We start from the raw sequence: 22130 nt of genomic DNA, 5'->3' as shown, positions 1-22130 counted from the left end.
ATAAATCTGTGAACTATTTCATATAAATACAATATAAAAACAAATACAGTAAGTTTTCTCTTTTATGAAAGCAGACAGAGGAGAAAAATAAAATAAAAAAAAATGAAAAAAAAGGGACTCTTCAGAGTCTAGAATATGCTATTAGGGTGCATTTATACCAGAGTGATGTCTGAAACAGAAACCTGTTCATTAAAAAGATTAGACCATTAGGAACAGCAAAATTCTCTTGTTTAATTTACCTGACTGGTAAAGGAAGATTTCATTGATTCACTTTAACAACTATTTTATGCTGTCAAATCCAAGCAGTTTTAATGGCTGTATTAAATCAATCTATGTACAGAAAAATATTCTCATGTCATCCATTTATATTATTCAGTAGTGATCAAGAGCGGTTTTGCTGTAGAATAGATGAAAACAAAATATTATTAGGATTTACATGCCTCAGAGAGAGCAGTGTGAGGTGGCACTGTACTGTGGAAGGTACCTCTCCAGCATGGTAATTTGGTCTATGACTTGTTTCGGTCACTGTAAGGGAAACGGGGGTATTAGGGCAGAGTGAAGCCCAAGTTTCTTTTGGCAGCAGTAAAAATGCTCTGACACTATCAATAACTTAAGGCTAACATAAACTTCTGATGGCCTCTACCTATGTATTCAATCCCTGAAAATAAAATTGTTAAAGGTATGACTGAGAATACCTCATGTAACTGTGTCATAGCATTCAGCCAAGTGTGAAGCCACACAGCAGAATTCTAATGCATGCTTTACAGCACCTGAACTTCACTCGGGAAAAATCATTCTTTTGTCTGAAAGGTACTTCATATGCTTTGGAGAACTCTACTGTACAAAATGCAGTAGTATTCCATGGACTCTAAAAGAAGAAGCAGGACTCGTGTTTAATGGCAAGAGCAAAACTCTGTGCCCACAGGTACAAGTACTCCCTGTGTTGGAGTTCGAGTGTTTTCAGAACTGCTTGTGTATTCCAGAGGCAGTGATGCTCCTCCAAGTGCTTCATGGTTATTAGTAAGAGGCAGCAATTATCCTCTAATGTGATTGAATATGTTCTAAAGAAAATCTCTTGCCCAGAACATTTCAACTGTTTGCTTCTTCCACTGGGAAATACAAAAGTCCTTTCACAAAGAATGTCAGTCCTGTTCTAAAATACTTTACATTTTGCCATCAACTTTTGCATAGTAATGTATTTGAGATTCTCTTAATTTCTCCTATGAACTTTGAGATTTCAGATTATTGTCAGACAACTTTGCTCAGGGTTCTCTGCTACTTAAAAAAGAGTAGATGCTGTAGCTTTTTTTTTTCTTTTAAACTGAAAATGGAGATTCCCACAGAATTAGTTGATTCATGATTGAGATTTGAATAAAAACCACCTAATGCTATAAGATTATTGATAAAATAAACCATGTTAGTATACTAGTCCTATCAGAGTAGTAACATAAACTGTGTACTAAATCCAGTTCTTATGCTTCGTTGTGACACTTACTCTTCCTATTCCTATGCATGTTTTGCAAGCTTTTTCATTATTTCCAAGCTTCCTTTAAATTCCTTCAGTTATAATTTCTGAAATTTAAAAACAAAGATTCTGATGTGGCTTTAAGGATACACACTTCAAAGGAATAAGACCACCATAATAACACAGATCTGAGTGAAAAAATTAGTTTAGATACATTTTCCGGGTTTTTTTAATATAAACCCTCAGCACAAGAGGATTCAGAATGTTCTGATTCATCAACATTTAATGAAAAAGATTGTGGTTTTCCCAAAATGGAATCTGCCAGTAAATCACCTTTTTAAGCAGATAGGGATAAATTGATCACACTCCAGAAAAGTTATCATCATACTGCTGGGAAGCAAAATGTATTTTTGTCATTCCCAAATGTAATTAATGATATTATTTCAACAGGCTTCCTATGAATTATAGTTTTAAGAATATTTATTTAACAAATGTACTTCCATGTTTTTACGAACATTTCTATGAGATCAGCTGATGGTCTTTTAATGGTGTTTTTCAAAAATGTCTTGGGTTTTGTTTCTCAAGAACCTCATCTTGAAAGCAAAAGCCTCCTAAAATAATGTTTTGTATTCTAATTGAATATGTGGGAAAGTGATCCTCAACTGTTATCAGCTGTTGTCTCACATGTTATTTTGCACACTGGTCAGTCTCATTTTGTTTCAATGACCACTCCTGCACATGGAGTTACAAAAAACCCACTGGAACTCTGAAGCACAGAAATTAGAAGTTACCAAGACCTACCTGTATTGGAGCATTTGTAGCTTTAGTATCTTTAATTGAAAGCATGTGATTTTAAGCCGATAATACAGAAAATTTCTAATGTATAATCAAAACACTGTCAGGTACTTTATAACACATTGAGAGAATCATCATACATAGATCTTAATTGCTGGGTAATTTCTAATTGCTATCTAATTTCTTAGCTGAAAATACAGCACCAGTTGTGCAAAATAAAACCAATTCAGCTGTGATTAAATTGATGCTATTCACACTTAGCACTTACTTTTAATGTGTTAATAGTGTAATTAATTCAGCATCTTGAATTTTTGATAAAAGAAAAATGAAAAGCTTCCCATGACAGAGAGTGATACATTACATACAATATTTTCTTTTTCCTCTTTCAGTTTTTAATTTTTTGAGTACGATGACTCAGGGAAACGAGAGTTGTCTGTTGAATGACAAACAGGTTGTGTGTGAGTTAGGACATCTGAATTCATAGAAAATTCATGGATAAGTAAAATGGTGGAAACATCAAATTCTTCCTGTGCTTCAGTGGAAACATCTGTAAAATGGGTATAACCTGAATGATCTTGTAGGCCTCAATCAGCACTGTGTTTGACAGTTAATCAGAGCTATCACAAAGTACCAGGACGGTGGGTATGTGCATCAGTGAAACATAATTATCATTCAGTTAAGTGTTCATATCATGCTTTGCTTTAATACTTTTGTTGGATTTGTGTTCCTATGGGAAATAATTACCCTTGGTAATCCCATGTTTGAGGACGATTTGGACATTGAGGACTAAATTTATGCAGAATTACAGTAATATCTGTAAGTCTGCTTATTCTGGATACTTACACCTGTCTTAATATCAGCAGGTATGTATCTGGCCTCCAAAGAGACAAGGAAGTGTTTAAGTTACTGCGAAGTCCATAGTGTAGGCATGCTTTGAGCAAATCTAATGCATAGCTGCAATACAGACATCAAAACACAACAGGCATAGTCATTTTAATTTATTTTGCTTGCAACTTTATTTCTGGCTCGTTTGGCATTGAGTTGGCCAAGAAGACCAATGGAATCCTGTGTGTAGCAGCAATAGTGTGGCCAGCAGGACCAGGGCAGTGATCATCTCCCTGTACTCAGCACTAGTGAGGCTGCACCTTAATTTCTGTAATCAGTTTTCAACCTCTCACTGTAAGAAAGACATTGCTTATTTCTCTGGAGGTGCTGGAACACATCCAGAGAAGGGCACTGGAGTTGGTCAAGGGTCTGGAGCACAATTCTTATGTGGCTAAGGGAGCTGGGGTTTTATAACCTGGAGAAGACTTGGAGGTTCGCAGGGGACATAATTGCCCTCTACAACTACCTGACAGGAGTCTGTAGCAAGGTGGGTGTTGGTCTCTTCTCCCAAGTAACAAGAGGCAATGGCCTCAAGTTGTGTCAGGGAAGGTTCAGACTGGATATTAGGAAAAATTTCTTCATGGAAAGGGTTGTCAAACATTGGAACAGGCTGCCCATGGCAGTGATGGAGTCACCAACCCTGGAGGTATTTAAAAGATGTGTAGATGTGGCACTTAGCGACATGACTTAGTGCTGAACTTGGCAGGGTTAGGTTGATGGTTGGACTTGATGATCTTAGAGGTCTTTCCAAATCTAAACAATTCTATGGTTCTATGGTTGTTTAAAAAAAATAAAATGCATGTACAGTTGTGCAAGATGGAATTAGAACCTACAGTTCTCAACTGCTGCTTGACTTGTGTTACTGCTTCACCTATAATTTCTTCTTTGGGTAGAAGTTCTGAACTCCGTGCTGAACCTAACTGAACTACACCACGAGGGTTGGTACAGGCTGGCACATATTTATGTAAAAAATACTACCCGCAGAATCAGCTAGTTCAGCACATGTTCCAGCTTGGTAGAATTACATCTCCATAGGTTCACAGTTCTGCAATTCTGATTAAAGACCCCTAAACTTTGGAGTAGAGTGTGCCAGAACTTCTCATTTTCAATTGATTTGCTGTAAGCAGCTCCCTATAGACTTCCCTGTCACTCTTCTCAGGCTCCTGATTCAGTTTGCAAAGTCTTGTAGTGTCTTGTAGGTGACAAGTCTACCTCTGTAGATATTATGTCTTTCTTTCGACCTGGCCTTACAGTCTAGATTTTTAAAATCTGACTACCTTCCAGCTAGGAGTTATTACTTTCTTCTGCATAATTAATTTCTATGCTTTTCATATAGTTGGTTTGCAGTTGATTGTTAGGACTGAGAATTGATTTCTTCAGTTGGACTTGCACTGCCTGATTCATTTAAAACTACTTTCAGAGTACACATTAAGAAATTCTGAGAAAATATTTGTTTTTTGTATAATTCTTTTTATGTATGTTTGCAAACAAATTTGTGTAAGTTTGAGGAGACATACGGTTTCAACTTGTCACATTTATTAAGGTAGCATATTTTTTATTTTAAATATACAACTGAAATCTGTGTTCATTTAATAATTTTAAGTTGATTTTTTTTTGTTTATTGCAGATATTTTTAATTTGTGTACTCAATTAGTATTTTTGCTCTGAGGCAACTATTTCTGTGAAAATCAGTGTGAGGTTGCCAAAATCGCAGAAATTAGCTCTGCACCTGGCTTTCTGTTTTTATATCAAATTAAAAACAAAAGAAAACAAAACAAAACCGGTAATGGGGAGAGAGAAGCTCAAGAGAGAGAGGGAACTCCTTATCTGGATGACAATATTTCTTGTGGCATCTCTCTCTTGCCCTCAAGAAAAACAGATTGAAGCCCCATGTAATGGAATGATACCGGTGGGAGCGTAAATATTGCAGTTGATTAAACCACCAAAATACTCAGGTGATTAAAGTGCTTCAGGTCTTTCAGTTATTATTCTGTTATACCATTTCACAACGTTGCTTTTTTCATAGTTTTTGAAGAACACTCTGGGCAACAAAATTGATTTTGTGAGGCCCATAGCTTTGGACTATTGATTCATTTTTTTATATTGCACATCCATCATCCTTCTTTTTAGACACACCAGCAAAAATATGTGTTCTTGTTATAATATCATCTGGCCATCCCAATGCTGATGCAATTAGCACATGGAAATCTTTGCTTCTTTGACAGGACTATACTAACTGAGAAGTACCTTTTTGACTTTTCTTATTTGAGAATTAAGTGAAGTAGATTAGACATTTATGATCAGAGCATTTGCTTACTAACATCTACATCTAATTCAGAAACTAGGACTTTCAGCTAGGAGTTATATTTTTTAGGGGGAAAAACAAAGGCAAAACCAACCAACCAGCCAAACCAAACCAAACAAAAAACAAAGCCAAAAACAACCCCCAAACGACCTATTTTTGTGTTAAGACTTTCCATTTGTGCACCATCTTAGGTTCCCTGTTATTTTTGCTTTGAAAGCTTAATTAAGCATGCAGTAACAGGTAGGGAATGCCAAAGCTAACATTCAACACTGTCACTTCTCACTTTGTTTTACGTATTATGATACAGTTTCTAATAAAAAGAATCTGACACAGGACATGAAAAGGAATTAGTATATAATTAAGGATGTTAATAATTTTTCAGATTTAGTAGTTGTCAAGCTACCCTCGAGGTCAGCTGCCACATGACAGTGGTTGGGGTTACCTTTGCTCCTTCCTGCCTTTTTTTCTCCAGTCCAGTGATCAGAAACCCATTTACAGCTGAATTACATGGGAAACGACTTTGGCCAATATACAGAGCAGAGGTTGTCAAATGGTACCGTACCTCATGTCTCACTGCAAAGTGCTTTTTCTACTTCCGTAATGCTGGATTTTGGTTAAGACATTGATATTCTGAAGCAATTTCCTATTGTGTCAACAGTAATTGTATAAATTTTTTTTATTCACTCCCAGCAATCCCCATATATTGATATGTTGTTTCTTGTTTTTTACTTAATGGTCAATTATCCAAGACAGAAACAGATGCATTTCGGATGTATTTGTATGGTTCTATCAATGACGAGTTCATGATCCAGGGTCTCTGACTAGGATTCTTTAGCCCTGTAATTGTACACCTACATAGCAATGATGTGCCATTGAATCAAACTAGGGATTGTGATTTGGAATTAAATTTAAGTGTAGTTTTGGATTATACAATATTTCATATATTTCTATTATGAATATGTTAAAGTATAGGATAGTACAATGATAATCATAGATACACTTTAAGTGTATCTTAAATTCTAATTGCACATAAAATTAAGAATATTTCTGTAACACAAATTCTAACAGATATCTGAGGAATCAAACAGATAACTGAGGAATGAAAATGAATAAAATAGAAATTTTTGTTCAAAGAATGTTCTCCTTCCACAAACCTCATCTTTGTGTCTATTTGTCAGTCTTCTTTTTCTTCTAGCAGTTTCCCCCATGTTTCATTCATTTCCTAATCTCATTGCACTTTACAGCATTACAGAAGACTTGACTTCTGTTTTTATTTTTTTATCCAAGTTAGAGAAAAAAAATTATTCCAGTTTTGCTGGTTTACTGTTATTGTCAGTGTCTTTGTGTAAGAAAGAAAAGTTCTTCAGCAAATTCCACCAAAAGAAAGTACATATATTTTGAGAATTAACTTTTCCTCCTCAACCTAAGCAAATAGGGGGGAGCATTACAGAGAAGAGGAAGTTTTTTAAGACGTATAACGTATTCTTAAGGTACATGTTTAATAAATCTGACCTTCTCACTGTGGGAAGTATTATGCAAGGAAATGGTATAAATGGCTGTATGTTGGTTTAATGAGAACTGTGCACTGACAAAAAGGTGCACTGACAAATATAAGGGTGTGATGTTAAATGCTGATCTGTACTTTAAACTGCAGATTATGTTTTGTATTCATTTCTAGCAATGGAAAGAGACAGAATGTATTCAGAAAGCCTGGGTATGTGAAATTAAGTTTCATCTTTGGAGGAACTTGTCTTCAGTGGTTGCAGGGAGAACCTGCGGAGGTTACCCTTACTAGGAAGCAAAATTAACTTCAGTGTGTAAATCATCCATGTGTTAGATTTCAGAGAAGCAGACTGTCCTAGTAGATTCATCTATTGTCACAAAAATGTCAGTTGCAAAGCCAGGCTAAGCAGTGGAGTAAACATAACAGGCAAATCACCATAGATGTTCATGATTACAACTAAGAAAAATAAACGTGAGGCATAGGAATAATTTGAGTTGCAGTCTCTGTAGCAAAAACATTGTGTGGTATGTTATTTGAGCAGCAGCACAAATAGTTACCATAGGCATTGTGAAAAGGCAGTTTCACTGTGGCACAGGAGACATGCTTGTTGGCCCCAGAATCTATTCTTGAAAGGTCTTAAATTGGTTGTGTTCTTTTTTTGTAAAATGAACTTACACATATGTAACTACCCACTAGCAGTGCAAACACTTTGATGAAACCAGATATGAAAGTGAAAGTTTTTCTTGCTTTGGAATACTTTTTCTAATGTTTCTTGTAAATGAATACTTGTTATAGGGAGACTACTGTGTCACAGACCCTTGTAAGGAAGAAATACATATCCAAGAAACTTAAATAATCGGAAGTGATTGGCATACACATATTTGTATGTAAAAAGGAAAATCGAGAACCTTCTATATGGAGTACGGCATCTGTAGGGATGGAATGAGAAAACCTGATATGTGTGTGTGGGGGTGTGTGTGTGTAAATTTTAAGTCTTTTTTTTTAATGAAAGTAGATCTATAGTGAAGTTTCTATTATATTATTCTTATGGGTTTAGCAATTCAAGGTTCTGTTGAGGAGATGCAAAGATTATTTTCTATCTTCTTGAAAACTAATTTCTTGATACATCAACTTTGTTATGGAGTTTGGACAATAGGTCAAATTCAACTAAATTTAGGGAGGGAAGCAAAGAAGTAGCAGAGAATAAATTTAGACCTTTAAGGTGCTACTTCACAGACTTCTTCTACATACTCTTATCAAACTTATAGAAAGTATTCCCGCTACTCTATCTGAAACTGGTAGATACTGAAGTATCATTATTTCTTGTATGGAATCCCAAAGAAACCCAGGAAACTCCAGGTAGGAGCAGAGATTTGTTTGTGGAAGCCAGCTGCAGAATAAGAATTTTATGTGTAACTTAGAAAAAACCCAAGTCCTTGGTAACTAGATTTCAAAATATTCCATATCTTGAATGGGATATATAGTATAGGTGTACTGCAGATTTAAATATAAATAGTATAGAATATGTTCATGCAAAAAGATTATTCCAAGCCTTTTTCTTTTTTTTCAAAGGGTTTTCTTTTTGGAAAATAATAAAATGGAAAAAATATTTACATTTGCATTATAATATTCTTAATCCAAGACACCTACAAAATACAGGTTGCTATTTGTTTCATATTCTGTCCTCTGATGCAACTTAATAGTTTCAGAATTTACTGTCCTCTTTTCTAGGGCTCTGACATATAATTTCAGTCATGTCCCAGATCTTTAGGACATCTCTGGATCATATACTGCATATGAATAATACTGATTAAGGACTTCAATTTGCAATCATTATGTAGATACTAAGCTATGGAGAGCTTATTCAGAATTGAGGGTTGTGAAATTGCCCAAGTGTCAAACTCTCAGTATAAAACGTTGAAATCACTGAATGCAAGGAGATTTTTTCCGTTTTTCAGAGTCATATTCCTTTTGAGTTAAGCAGCATATATGTCAGCTGTGGTCTGTACCTACATCATTCTTTGTGTTACTTCTTATGGAGAGCAAAGGTATTTGTGAACTATAATTCACAAAGCCATGTAAACAAAAACAGTAGAAATACAGTCCCAACTGCCATGAAAATATGTGCTCAAACCTCTGTTTTGATAAAAGTAACTCTGAGGAGCAATACATGATACGTGGGTGCAAAATTACCTTTTTAATATGTCATGTGGTGAAATGTAATATAGTTCTCCTGTTCAGATTTTATTCAGCAAAAACCATGCCACATTACAAACTAATTTTGGGGGGTTTTTTATTTACTTCCTATCCCTCCAGTACATTAATTCACTGAAGATTTATGACTTCAAAGTGAACCAAACAAATTCTAATTTTTGTGGATTTTTCTTACTTAGGCCTGAATATATAATGCTTATATAAAGATTATATTACTTTACAATATGTAAGACTTACAATGATTAACAATGGTTAAAGGACAGTCTTTTTATTTTAATGATTAGAACATGAATCTGAGATGGATTCATGCTTTGCACGTGTTAATGTGCAAGTGTGAATAACTCCATACTTTTCCTGTGAATTTAGCATCCAACATATCTCACCCTTTCTTTGTACCTTCCCTACAAATGAAACAATTTTACAGCCACCTTCTTCCAACACCAGACATGCTAGGTATGGTCAGATAGAGTGGAAAGGTAGGGAAAAAATTAGCATAGGAAGTTACTCTGTTATTTCTGCCACTTTTATATTAGTGGAGATTCCTGCCACTCATAGGGTTCTCCAGGAGTAGTATCCATGTTGTTTTGCTGTTGATTTGCAAATCCCACAGTGCAATAGGTTGGTAAATGAAATCAAGACACCTTGTCAATCTGAGTTGTTAAACAAACAATGGTCCTCAAATATCATCCTTCCTTTAAACTGTCTGCACAGTCTATGGTAATTAAAAATTGTTTGTTAAATGACTGCAATATAGCAGATTCTTCATTGATTTGTTCTGTTTATGGGTTTCCTTAATTAGATATAGAAATTCAGACAGCAAATATGATAGAAAAGTTGCATGTTAAAACATTTGATTGGGTTTTTTTAATGAGTAAAAACAATTGTATTTTAGTTGAGAATCTGAATAATGCAATAAAAAGTATATCAAGACTTCTTTGTAATAGTTAATTTTGAAAAATGTGTGCTTTACATTTATTTTTATATTTTTTGTTCTTTTACTTTCAATCTAACAAAAGTACTTCTCATTACTGTAGAAGAAAGATATTTGTTCTGCTTGCATGAGTGCCATCAAACATACAAAGTACATTATTCAAGGGCAGGATTCTGAACATGTTTGTTCTCCTATAATTAATATTTAGCATGTTCACCAACATTACAAGCAAAACATCCCTTTTGTTGCAGTTTTTAGAACGACAAGCAATATGCTCTTTATGTAAAGGAGCCATATGGAAGCAATGGGTCCAGTTTTCCTACCCTCATACCCACTGAAGCAATACTTTTTATTATTATTGATCCCAAAGAAACAAATTGCCCAGGGGAGCCAGGAGATTTCATAAAGGGAAGACCTGTTCAAAGTCTTAATAAGAGCAGAATCTCATGCTAACTGAAGCAGAAGTGTTTAAATGCAGCAGCCCACATTATCAGATGCAGTGACAGTCACCAGGCCACAAATTCATGTTTCAGAACACTAATTATATTAGCTATGCGTATATTAATTATGTATTATGCTTCCTTTTACATAACATTATCTTCGCATTGGAAGTAGCTGTGAGCATACAATATTGTTTAAATTTGTTTTCTGTGTAACATCTGTCCCTGGCCAGGCCAGGAACAGACTGTACCTTTTCTACTGTACTTTCCTGGTCACAAATCCCATTTAGATGCTTCTATATTGTCATTATATCATTAAACTATGATTGTTTATCTTCCACACTGCATGTGTTTTGAATATGAACAAAAGTGGAATTTTGTGAATTCTTGAGAAATGGCAGGCAAGTCCTTCAATAGTTTCAGCTCTGTCTCTAGGCAACTTTCTGGTCTCAGGAATTTTTATATAATTTACCACTGGATTATTTCATTGCTCTTCTTTCAAGATGAGACTTTTGAAGTTGACCTCTTCCACAAATTTTGGATTTCCCATGGTGAGTTGGGGAAGTCTCAAATACAGGCAGAAACTGAGAATGCTTGTAAAAATCTGTCAGACGTTTGGGATTGAGATACAAAGTTTAGCAGTTGGATGACTACACCTGATGAAATGACACTGTGAAAATCAAGAGTCTTTTGCACAACATATCTGAGGTGTACAAATTCTAAATATTAAGGCCTATAAATTACAAGAAAATCCATAATGATCCACGTTGATCCACACAATACTGTTAAATGTCTTTAGAGAGGTGTTAATTCTATTTCAAGACATTACTCAGTATGGAATTTATTTTAATTTAAAAAATTACATATATGGAAACATTATTGGAGAGAAAATATTTTTGAAGGAACTGTTCAGTTACACCAATAGTTAGTTAGACACTATAACCTTTAAGTCGTAGTGCAGGAATTAAAAAATATTTTCAGTAAAGGAATCTTCTATTTCAAAAGTAACAGTCTGATTTTTAAGCATATTTTCTAAGAAATCGCTCTGCTCTCAAGAAAAAAACTGATGAATTGCAATGAAAAATGACATTTCATTTTTCTTTTTTAGTTCTAATGTAGATCTAACTTACATCTAGAAGCACAACTAGAAACATATTGACCCGGAAAGGTTTAAATTTAGTTTAACTTTGATATTTTCTACACTTTGAGTTTGTTTTCATCAGTATTTAGGCACTTTCACTCCTGAGGACTTGCAGGTATGTCTTGATGTTGTAGTCAAGTGCAGATTTTTTCTCCTTCCTTCTATGAGGAAAACATTATAAAATCCAGATTTCCTTCTTTAGATATGAGAACATAAAAAACCCCGCCATATTTCATAATACTTCATTAAAACTCAAAGAATTATTGATCTTTATGCTGTTTCTATAAACATTGTTTTGTAAACTTTATAAAATTTTACTTACTGAAACAAATTATTTGAAGGGCTTCTTTGGTTCAGCTTAAATAGCAGCTTTGTTACAGAGTAGAATAATACATTAAGTCTGAGGTACTTTTTTTCTTTTTAATTCAGGACTGTTTAAGTCATTGTTTAAAATCCAATGCTGCTTGCAATGTCATCTGGGAAAGAATGTGACAGACAATTCCCTACTGTTGTGTAATAAACTTAGTTTTTTATTTATATATCCTTAGTACTTTTTGATTTTGCTTTATATATTTTCCATTTTATTTACAAATGTTTATGTAGAAATTCAAAATAAATTAAATTGTTATTTATGTTGGGCAAAAATGTATATTTAAGAATCTTTATAATTTATATGCTCTTATGTTTTTATTTATTTATTTATTTATTTAAAGAAAAATCATCCTAAAAAGATTACTTATGTTTATGTATTCTTAAGTTATTGTTAATTTTTCTTTTTCCAGCACTTTTAATTGTGGTGTGGAGTTTAAAAATATGCCACAGCAGCACTGGAAGATGAATTATAATGGTACTTTAGCCTTCCATAAAGAATTTTTTTTGTGCACAGTTTTTTAACTTTTACTTGAGATTTTAAGTGCTTACTCAAATGGCAAACTGTTTCTATCACATCACATATCTGTACTTTATTCTGTAGAAGATGAACAGCAGGGATTAAAATTAAAGTGGTGATATGATTTTACATGATTAATTGCAGATGAAGATTAGAACCCTGATAAACTAATTACCAGAGAAGCTGCTCAGTGTGCTATTTTGCCATGCAGGCTCTGATAAATAAGAAGTGATTGGAGAGGAATGGAGATGTCAGATTTCACAGTAACTGAGATTACATTTTCCTCTTGTTTTTCAATGCATTCTTTACTCGCTTCTGTTACTCTCTGCCTTACATTTCTGTTAGTTGCTCATGTGCACAGTGTTTAAGCACTGTACTACTAGTTGTGATTGGCTGACAATAGAGAAAGATCTAAAACTGTTTTGGGGACTTTGATTGCATGTATGCATGTGTCTGGGTACATATACTTGCACAAAGAACCCGTATGAGGAGCAGCTGAGGTCACTTGATCTGTTCAGCCTGGAGGAGAGGAGACCGAGGGAGGCTGAAACTGAGACTCATTGAAGTCTCCAACTCTCCAACTTCCTCGTGAGGGGAAGAGGAGGGGCAGGCACTGATCTCTTCTCTGTGGTGACCAGTGACAAGACCCGAGGGAATGGCCTGAAGTTGTATCTTCCCTGAAGTGGAAGTTTAGGTTGGATTTTAGAAGAAGTTTCTTCACCCAGAGGGTGGTTGGGCACTGGAACAGACTCCCCAGGGAAGTGGTCACAGCAACAAACCTGACAGAGTTCAAGAAGCATTTGGACAATACCCTCAGGCACATGGGTATGACTCTTGGGGATGGTCCTGTGCAGGGCCGGGAGTTGGACTCAATGATCCCTGCGAGTCCCTTCCAACTCAGCATATTCTGTGATTCTGTAATTGTGTAATTCTGTGATATATTAATGGATATGCAGAGATGATATCCTACTCTTCTGGAAGAAATTTCTTACTTTTAGCTTGTAAAAGTATTGTAAAACTTGCTTATTTGGAATCTGTGCCATATCCAAAGAGAACAGGTTGATGCCAGTTGTGAAGTAGAAAAGGTGGTACTACAGTGCTGTTTCTGGGCTATGGACAGTTTTCCACATGTTTTGGGGTCTGGTGGTGTCAAAAACACTGGGATAAGACCAAGCATCTGTAATTTGTTGTATTAATATAGCTATCTCCTGCAGGAAACAGATCACAATAATTATAATAAATTTCTATATGATAACATAGCTATTACATGAGAATCTCTTTATCTTATGGATCTTTGACGACAGTGTAGCATATGTTGTGCATCTTAAACATCAGATTCTTAAGTCTTCGAGGTGCCTGTGTTTTCAAAGTGCTGGGTTTTATGATATGCTGTATTTTGGAAGGGAAGAATTATACCTTTCAAGTACAGTGTCCTCCATAGCCACCTAGACTGAAATCTAGCTGTTACATCATATTGATATCTGTGTTTGTGCCTTTCTTAAATGTCTGTTTTGTTTTCTTAATTTGATAAATTGTATCTTTATATCTACTTCTAGGTTCAGATTTTAGCAGAAAATTCTAGGATTACCTACTGCAGAGAATATTAAAACTTTTATACACAGAGAAATTGCTATACAATCCAGTTGCTCAGTCATACAGTGTCTTTCAGGCATCCAAAGCCATTATTAATTGACCTCAGTAGCTTCATTAAAAAGAGATAGAACAAGTTTCATTTCTGTGTGTCAGTACAGATGGTGATAGCCCCAGAACTGTTGCTTCAAGCCAGAGATCACAGGCTATTTAAAACAGAGCATATCCCTCGATATACTTCCTACTGATCATGGTCCATTAACAGTACTAAGTTCCGGTGGGAGAGAGGGCTAGTCAAGAACTCTGCTTGGCTGCTTTAGGGCAGAGCCTGTGTTATGCAGTTTACTGCACTAATTATATACTCTTTATGAGCTCATTAGAGGACAATAAAGGAAAATGAAAACAGTTTGCAATATGTGTGGTCAAATTAGCCACACAGAGAAATTATGGTTCGTGCTTAAATGCTGTTTAGAAAGTGCCCATTAAAAAAAATGTAGACTCTTATGTATGTACACTGTAATGATGCTTAAACTAATTTTCTTTAATGTGTTTATTTTTCAAATTGGGAATTGAACCTTGTTTCTATCTGATTAGAATGCAAAGGAAATATTTGAATGAGACAGGCAATAGGATATCTATAGCCATATTCTTCATGGAAATTGTTAATTATGCAGATCTGAGCTGGTGGCCCATTTGCAACATTTTAAGGTTGAAATCTTATCTCTGTGTAAGAAAGAGACTGTTTTCAAGTTGATAGACCACTTACAACTATCAATTTAAGTCTCCATTTAAGGCTGTCCTATATGCATGTAAGTGAAAATAAACTGCACTTAAGTGCAGTTAGGAATCTACTTTAAATAATTCATGGTAATTTGAAGAAAAACCATTTAAAAAATTTCTTTATTAAACACTTTGTACATATATTTGCACTATTTCATATACAAAATATCATCAGTATGGATAGAAGTTGACAGTGGTATTTAGCTGCAAAGGGTTTTTCTTCTCTGTAGGTGTACAAAAGTTTATATATGCAATTTATAAATGGAGAAAGTAGAGTAGACGTAGACTTGCTTTATGGCTGCAGCCAAATCAGATCAAGATGGTGCTGCAGGAGACAAGCTTTCCCCAAGCTACTTAAAAGTTGATATAGTTGCATGTGTCATTGTTCCATGGCCCAAGCCTGTCAAATTACTCAGAATTTTCAAGACTTTCAGTTAACCTAGTTCATTCTAGTAGAAGTTAGGATTGCATGTGCAACCATACTGGTAGACTTGATGTGGGGAATTACTTTCAGGGAGGGTTGGGTATACAATGGATATAATGGACATCTGAAGGCTAGTGGATTACCTGCCAGGCTCAGTTTACCCAAAATGAAGTGTACTGTTAATGCATGAATTGCTCAGGATTACCTAGTTAGGAGCAAACCAGATTTCTGGTGTTTTGACCAATTGAAATTATTTCATATAACAGTTTTCAGCAAAACCCATTTAAAATTTCAACCCAATTATGTCTAAATTTCTAAATGAACCCTGATGTGCTTTGACCAAAGATTTTTATAAATCTGTGTTATCCAGAAACTTCTTTTCTAATGGTTTATTGTAGTTTTTCACTACAGTTGTTTACTCTGGTGTTCTGGTTTTTTTTGATCTGCTGTACTGAAATTCTTTCAGCGTAAACGAGATATATCAATTACCTATGGAGTCTATTACTAGGTTTAAATTTGATATGGGCTTGTTTCTTTGAGGAAATAACGTGATAGGCCCTCAAAACACTGGTTTTGGTATTCTTTCTGAAATAATCCACTGATGTGAAAATTTGGGATGAACTTGTATCAAGCATTCTCACACATTTGTAGATTTCATCATCTTCCAATCACTTATTGTACGTGTAGTCATAACATTGACATTGAAGTAATGCTTACGCACTTTTCGATTTTCAAGTAAGTTCTCTCTCTTGATTTCTTCTTGGGACAGAAATTTGACCAAATTTCATGTTAGAAGAGCTAATTCTTTCACATCAATGTAAAGAAGTACTATTTATCATTTATATGTTGTCCAGCTGTAAAATAAAAATCTTGGTAGATGCTTTGAGTGTAATAGTTTATTCTCAGAACTTGAATATATCTTGAGACATAAATGTTGAACAAAGTAAGATATTATATGTTTTATTATCATGAACACAGAATTATGTTAGTGAGAGAACATTGAATCTCATGCAGGGTAGAAACTGATTTCATGCTTTAACCCGTGTTATAACCAGAAGTTTGGTTTGGATTTGGAGAAGTTGTTGTTGTTGTTGTTGTTGTTGTGGCTTTTCTATCCCTAAATTAAGATTGATTCAAAATAATTGTCTTTACTTATTATTACTACTAATACCTAAAATTCTCCAAAGCAAAAATAATTGGATAGAAAAACATAGAAAAATAATCAGAAGTGAAACAAAGGGGCATGTAGTCACATCTGGATGAGTGTAGTGGGGACTAAACCTTCTCATTTGAACAGCTGCAGAAGCCCGTCAGTCTTAAAGTTCAGACAAGTAGGTGAATGAACTTTATTATGTATTGTGCAAAGCATCTCTTTCTGATCAAAGCTATATAACGGTAACTCTGTTTATAAAAACAAAAATAATGTAGAAATCAACATAAGCAGATTGTATGTTGTCAGAACTATCACAATTTTGTGGCTAATATATAAATTTTTATGCATGATACATAGATGTAATTCAGAACTTCTCTGTTTTCCCCTGCTTCTTTTATGTAACTTAATCTAAGAACTTATAAAGCATAGATAGTATAAAATTATGTTTAAAATGGCTTGTTGATGAAAATTATATGATAAATTTCTGTTAAGTTGCACACTTTTAATTTAAGGTAACACGTATGTATATATTATATTATAAAGTATATATTATATACTTTCCAACAAAAATGAATATAGTTTATTATTATATCATAGTATTTGTGATATTATTATCCTAAATTTATCAACTATTAATTTCAAAACAATAGACTTCCCAGTGTATCCACTACTGTACTTTATCAGGGTGCCTTGTAGAATAGGCTATCAGAAAGTACATCCTAAAAAAAAAAGAAATTCCAATTTTATATTGCTCAAATCCAAGCAACTGAACTTCCATTCTAAGCTGGAAACAATAACCAGACAAAGCTTCAAATTGTGAAATCATTGCAGTTTTATTGCAAAAGGGTTTTTTTAAAAACAGTTACAGTTATGGATTATCAAAGAAAATTGGCTCAGTTTTTCTTTGGGATAACTGGACTGTTTCTCCTTCTTCACTAATTAACCAAAGTTCTTTTAACCTTAACTGAATCCTACTGGACTCCTCAAACCAGAAAATTAACTGCACGAAAAATTTGAGAGCCTACATCTGTATGAAGAATGCAATGTATTTTTTAAAACACACTGTTCTGTTACCAGTAATTTATTGCCCCTTTTCTTTTCCTGCACTTGGTACCTACTCTGGGTGGCACTGCAGTCCAGAGAATTCTTCTTTTCCATGGTGGCTGGTTGTAACTGCAACATTGGTGGATTTTATGGGCTTCCTTTAGAAGTGGAAGTAGGGGTCAATAGAGTGAGAAGGAGCAGGGCTCCTTCAAAGAGGAACTACCAGAGAAAATGGCTTACACTGCATAACTCTTTAGTTTTTGATGTTACTACATTTCTTCTGTCAATGTTCTCATAGCTTTGCCACCCATCTCTTAAGTATTAACTTTTTTTGAAACTTGGATCATAATATCCTTCCAAACTCAGCAATTAGAGAACAGTCTGACCCAGGAAGGATTCCTATTGATTTTAACTTTAATGAGAATTGGATAAGCCCATAAATGAACAATTTGTATTGCCTTTTAATTAACTAAAGTGGCCAAGTTAGTCATCACAACAGAATCACAGGACTATGTGTACAATTGGTGTTTCAGCTCTTCCTAACTGTGCTATTAGAGGTTATAATTCATCTTATCAAAGTGTAATCTGGACAATTCTCCAAATCAATAATCATTTGAAAAGAAAGAGGATCTTTTTTGCCAGACTGCAGAGAGCCACAAGTTCAATAATGAAATGATTGACTCTGCACTTCCAAGAAAAAGTAGTTAAACTGCATGCAGTTTGCTCTGTACTTTGACAAAACATTAAAGACTGAAGCTGTATTTACTCCAAATGAAAATTGAAAATGAATTGGAATGAGAAATAAATCTTGATTTGGTACTGTATCCAAAGCCTTTCCACCTGTGATAGAGCATAGGTGCATGAAGCCATTGTCTATCTGGCTGCTACATTTTACTGTCCAGCTTTTGTATTCTAAGAACTCCACTGTATATCTAAGGTTTTAAAATTCTTTGTGAATTCTTTGAGTCCACCTGTTCAAAGTATGTTAGAGTTATAAATTATGTTAGTTAGGAAATGATACTGGCTCAAGTGCTTTGTAATGAACTAAAAGTAAGGTATATAAATAACACTAGCCAACCCATGAGTTTGATCCAGATTCTAATTTCTGCTTGAAGTGGTATGATGTAAACATATGATTATGTACTTATTGCTATAATTTTTAATACAGAGATCAATATTTTATATCTACTGAAATCAGTGACTTTAATTGACTCTGAGCAGAATAGAATTGAGTCTGGAGCATAAAAGATGGTATGAACAAATATGTATATCATAATAAATGTTGCTAATCTTGTGAAGCAAAGTAGTTCATGTACTGGGAACATGAAAATCAGTGCTTTTGTTATACGTAAACCATTTGCAAACTTTAGTTTGCTAACTAGTTTTCAGAGAAAAATAGAAAATAATAGAAAATACAAAATTCATAAATTATAAAATTCACAGGGAGTTGATCAAATACCCACCAAAACCTGATAGGTGTTGATTTGAATTTCTCTTTGAACACAGAAAGTAGATCTGAACTGTAATATGCTGTGTATCTTCTGAAAATGTTTTTTTCAGGGTCTTTTGGATGTTATTCCACTAAGTACAACATACTTAAATATTTCTGAGTGCGAGAACTTGAGTTTCAATGTTTTATGTTTTTTATTTAGAGTTGAACATTCTACATCTTATCTGTGTCAGCAAGCATTTAAACAACTGAGGCAAACCAGAGCAGATTTAACAGGAGTGAGAAAACACAAACTAATGCATAAAACACAAGGTAATACATAATATGATGATCAGAGCAGTTTCAGTGGGAAGCAAGAAATCCAGATATAAGTCCTGTCAATCTGAGAAGAAAACCTGAGTGTTTCAGTGTGTTGGGTGATTCTCTACCCTTTTCATGGGTACAGGAGAAACTGCCACCATCTCTTTCTAATTTCTGAAGTTGAGTGTCTAGGCTTTAGTTCCATTTGTTTCCTTAGTTTAAAATGTATAAGATGGAGGTAATAATTTTCCCAATTTTTATTGCAATGACATCTTTTTAAGAAGATCCAGATGTGTTTTTTTAAAAGATAAAAGGTGAATTATAATATACATGACTAGGAACATAAAAGATTCTACTTTCCTTTTGCTGTTAAATTAAAAACTGCAGTTTAAAAGCTACGTTACTCATACTAGTCAGTCATCCCAGACTGAGTTTTGGAGCTGTGTATCATGAGGCTTGAAGCCAAATTTTCAGTCAACTTCTTATGGGCTACTTCAGAGGCAGATAGACATCCTTGTATATGGTCACAGTAACTTGTCTGAGCTTCTGTATGAAATTCAGTATTATATACTAAAATGCTGTTTCTCTCAAATATATCTGGTTAGCCTCCAAGCCCTGTGTTACCTGAAGAGGACCTCAGAAAATAAATTATGGGCCTCGCTTCCCCAGCAGCTGCTTCCATTCTTTGACAGTCAAGTTCCATTTTCAGTTACTGAAACATAGGATTAGACACCTGGTTTTAGATCCCCAAAGTCCAGCAACTTTGGCTAGAAAACTAAAGTATTTTTGTGAAATTCTGTAATCCCCATTTAACCTTATGATGCCTACAAGTTCTCTTTTGCTCAAAAAACAAAAAAGAAAGAAATGTTAGAACTGAGAAGATAGAAATTTTTTTTCATGTTCTAAGGCTATCTGTCATTTAAAACAGCTGAGCTAGGGATTAATGGATTCAAAAATACTTATAATTCTGGCGAAGTTAGATATGTCAGGAAGCTCTCTCAAAGGTATGGTATCCCTACCATTACTGTTCTCTAATTTATGGTAAAGGATATACAGTAGCAGGAGGTAAAAATCTATTTAAGGCCGACTTGTTGTGTTCTAGGAAGTCTCCATCCTATGCCCTTTTGATGTCTTGAGCCATTTTGTCAAGTGTATTCTGAAGTAAAGATAATAATGTTGTTAGAACATAAACTAGTACCTATAGTACACTTGGATGGCTCCTCATGGAAAAGTACGTATGCTGCAGGTAACCAAAATAATTTAGATTTTTGATTATGAATCTTTATTTTACTTTCTCATATGCGGTATGGATTTTAAAAGCAAGCTCTTTATTGGTTTCATTTGCTTATTCAATGGAACGATCACTCTTCTTACCCATACAAAACCTAAATAGTAAACTCATTTCTTTGACACCGAACTGACCATGGTGTGTAATTGCCATTAGTTTTTTGTTAGTCATCTAACATTAGATGGAGTTAGTCATCATACTGGTACATGTTATTATTATGATATCATGCATTCCAAACACAGTGATCTAAAGGGAATCATAAAATCAGAGGAAATGTACTAGATCTCCTAACCTATCCCCAGCTAGTGAAGGTCTGCTTTGTACAGTATGTTACAGGCCTAATAGAGAGTAGTAATAAAATATTAATAGCTTTGGTTTTAATTTCTGAAATATAGCATCCATTTATAAATAGGCTATGCATTGACATTAGATATTAAATTTTCTCATGTGTTTTGTTTCTGTAAGTAAATAATGAATATAAAGGTAGATAGTGCTTCTAAGGTAGAAACACAACCGCAGAGGTCTAGCTTAAAATGTGAGGACTTCCATTACTATAAAGTAATTATAATTGCAGGGAATAAAAATGCTAATGCTATTTTTTATTGGACCAAAATAAATTTAAGCAATTCTGTAACTATTACTTGAGGTCAGACAAGCAGATTTAGTATTTTTCATACTACTTCTCCAGTATATTAGCTAATAAGTTTAAAAGCTTTGAAAAAGGTAATATAGGAAGTTAAATACTATTAATGTGATCATACTTAACATCATTTAATTGAAAATATTTAAGCAGAAGACATTATAGAATCTGAGTCATATACTATGCAGAAAATGCATGCTTGAGCAACTCCAGAGGTTGAAAATGCTTAAAGAATTTCTATATTAATTATAAATCCTAAATTACATTGACATATATATTACTATAACAAGACTGCTACTGTATCATCTATAGTTACTAAAACACAGCTGAGCATTTTGTTATTTGTGTAAACATGAACAATGAAAAGACTGTTTATTCCCAGAATAGGAGAGAAAAGTATTCTAATTACAGTTTGCATTGTTTTGCCTGTGGGTTCCCCAAGAGCCAGTCCCTGATGGGAAGCTGCTGCCTCACATTCAGTGATGCATGAACTCAGTCTCTTTGTTCTCTAGCGGGGAAAAAAAAAGTATCTGTGCAGTACTATTTCTTGATTACTGCATGTAAAAGGTTATTGTACTTGATTCCTCTGCATCTGCACAGAGCTGACATAGAATCTGTCCTTTCTCCTTTCCACTTCTGCATGTAACTATTGTTAGTTTCTTTCTTCTGTCATCAAAAGACGTAGTGAAAGTAGGGTAGAATCAATCTTTTCTTTCTCTGGCAATGAAAGAAAAATTTTGTGAATTTATACATTGATATCTGAATAATTGTTTATTATGTAAACTGTTCAGAATATGTCAATGAAGAGGAAAGTAAGCTCATAATCACCTGTCACTTTGGGCAAAATACATAAGCTAAACCAAGTGCCACCAACAGTTATATTATTTACATG

General features: G+C 34.3%; 1 protein-coding gene across 4 annotated transcripts in view; it reads left to right on the top strand.

Annotated features, from left to right (window-relative positions):
• The window catches only part of PACRG (PARK2 coregulated), a 227030-nt gene that overhangs the window by 137165 nt on the left and 67735 nt on the right, over positions 1-22130 (top strand). Inside the window, exon 5 of one of the 4 annotated variants that reach the window (XR_001874560.1) lies at positions 19213-19322. The exons of the other annotated variants lie outside the window; for them this stretch is intronic. The gene's annotated coding sequence lies outside the window, so the exon portion shown is untranslated. The remainder of the gene's footprint in view (positions 1-19212; positions 19323-22130) is intronic. 4 annotated transcript variants of the gene reach the window in all.

Source organism: Lepidothrix coronata, unplaced genomic scaffold (genome assembly GCF_001604755.1).
Source record: "Lepidothrix coronata isolate B3197 unplaced genomic scaffold, Lepidothrix_coronata-1.0 Scaffold42, whole genome shotgun sequence".
Taxonomy (NCBI): domain Eukaryota; kingdom Metazoa; phylum Chordata; class Aves; order Passeriformes; family Pipridae; genus Lepidothrix; species Lepidothrix coronata.
Note: the sequence above shows the minus strand (reverse complement) of the source record. Positions and strands in the feature narration are given on the sequence as shown.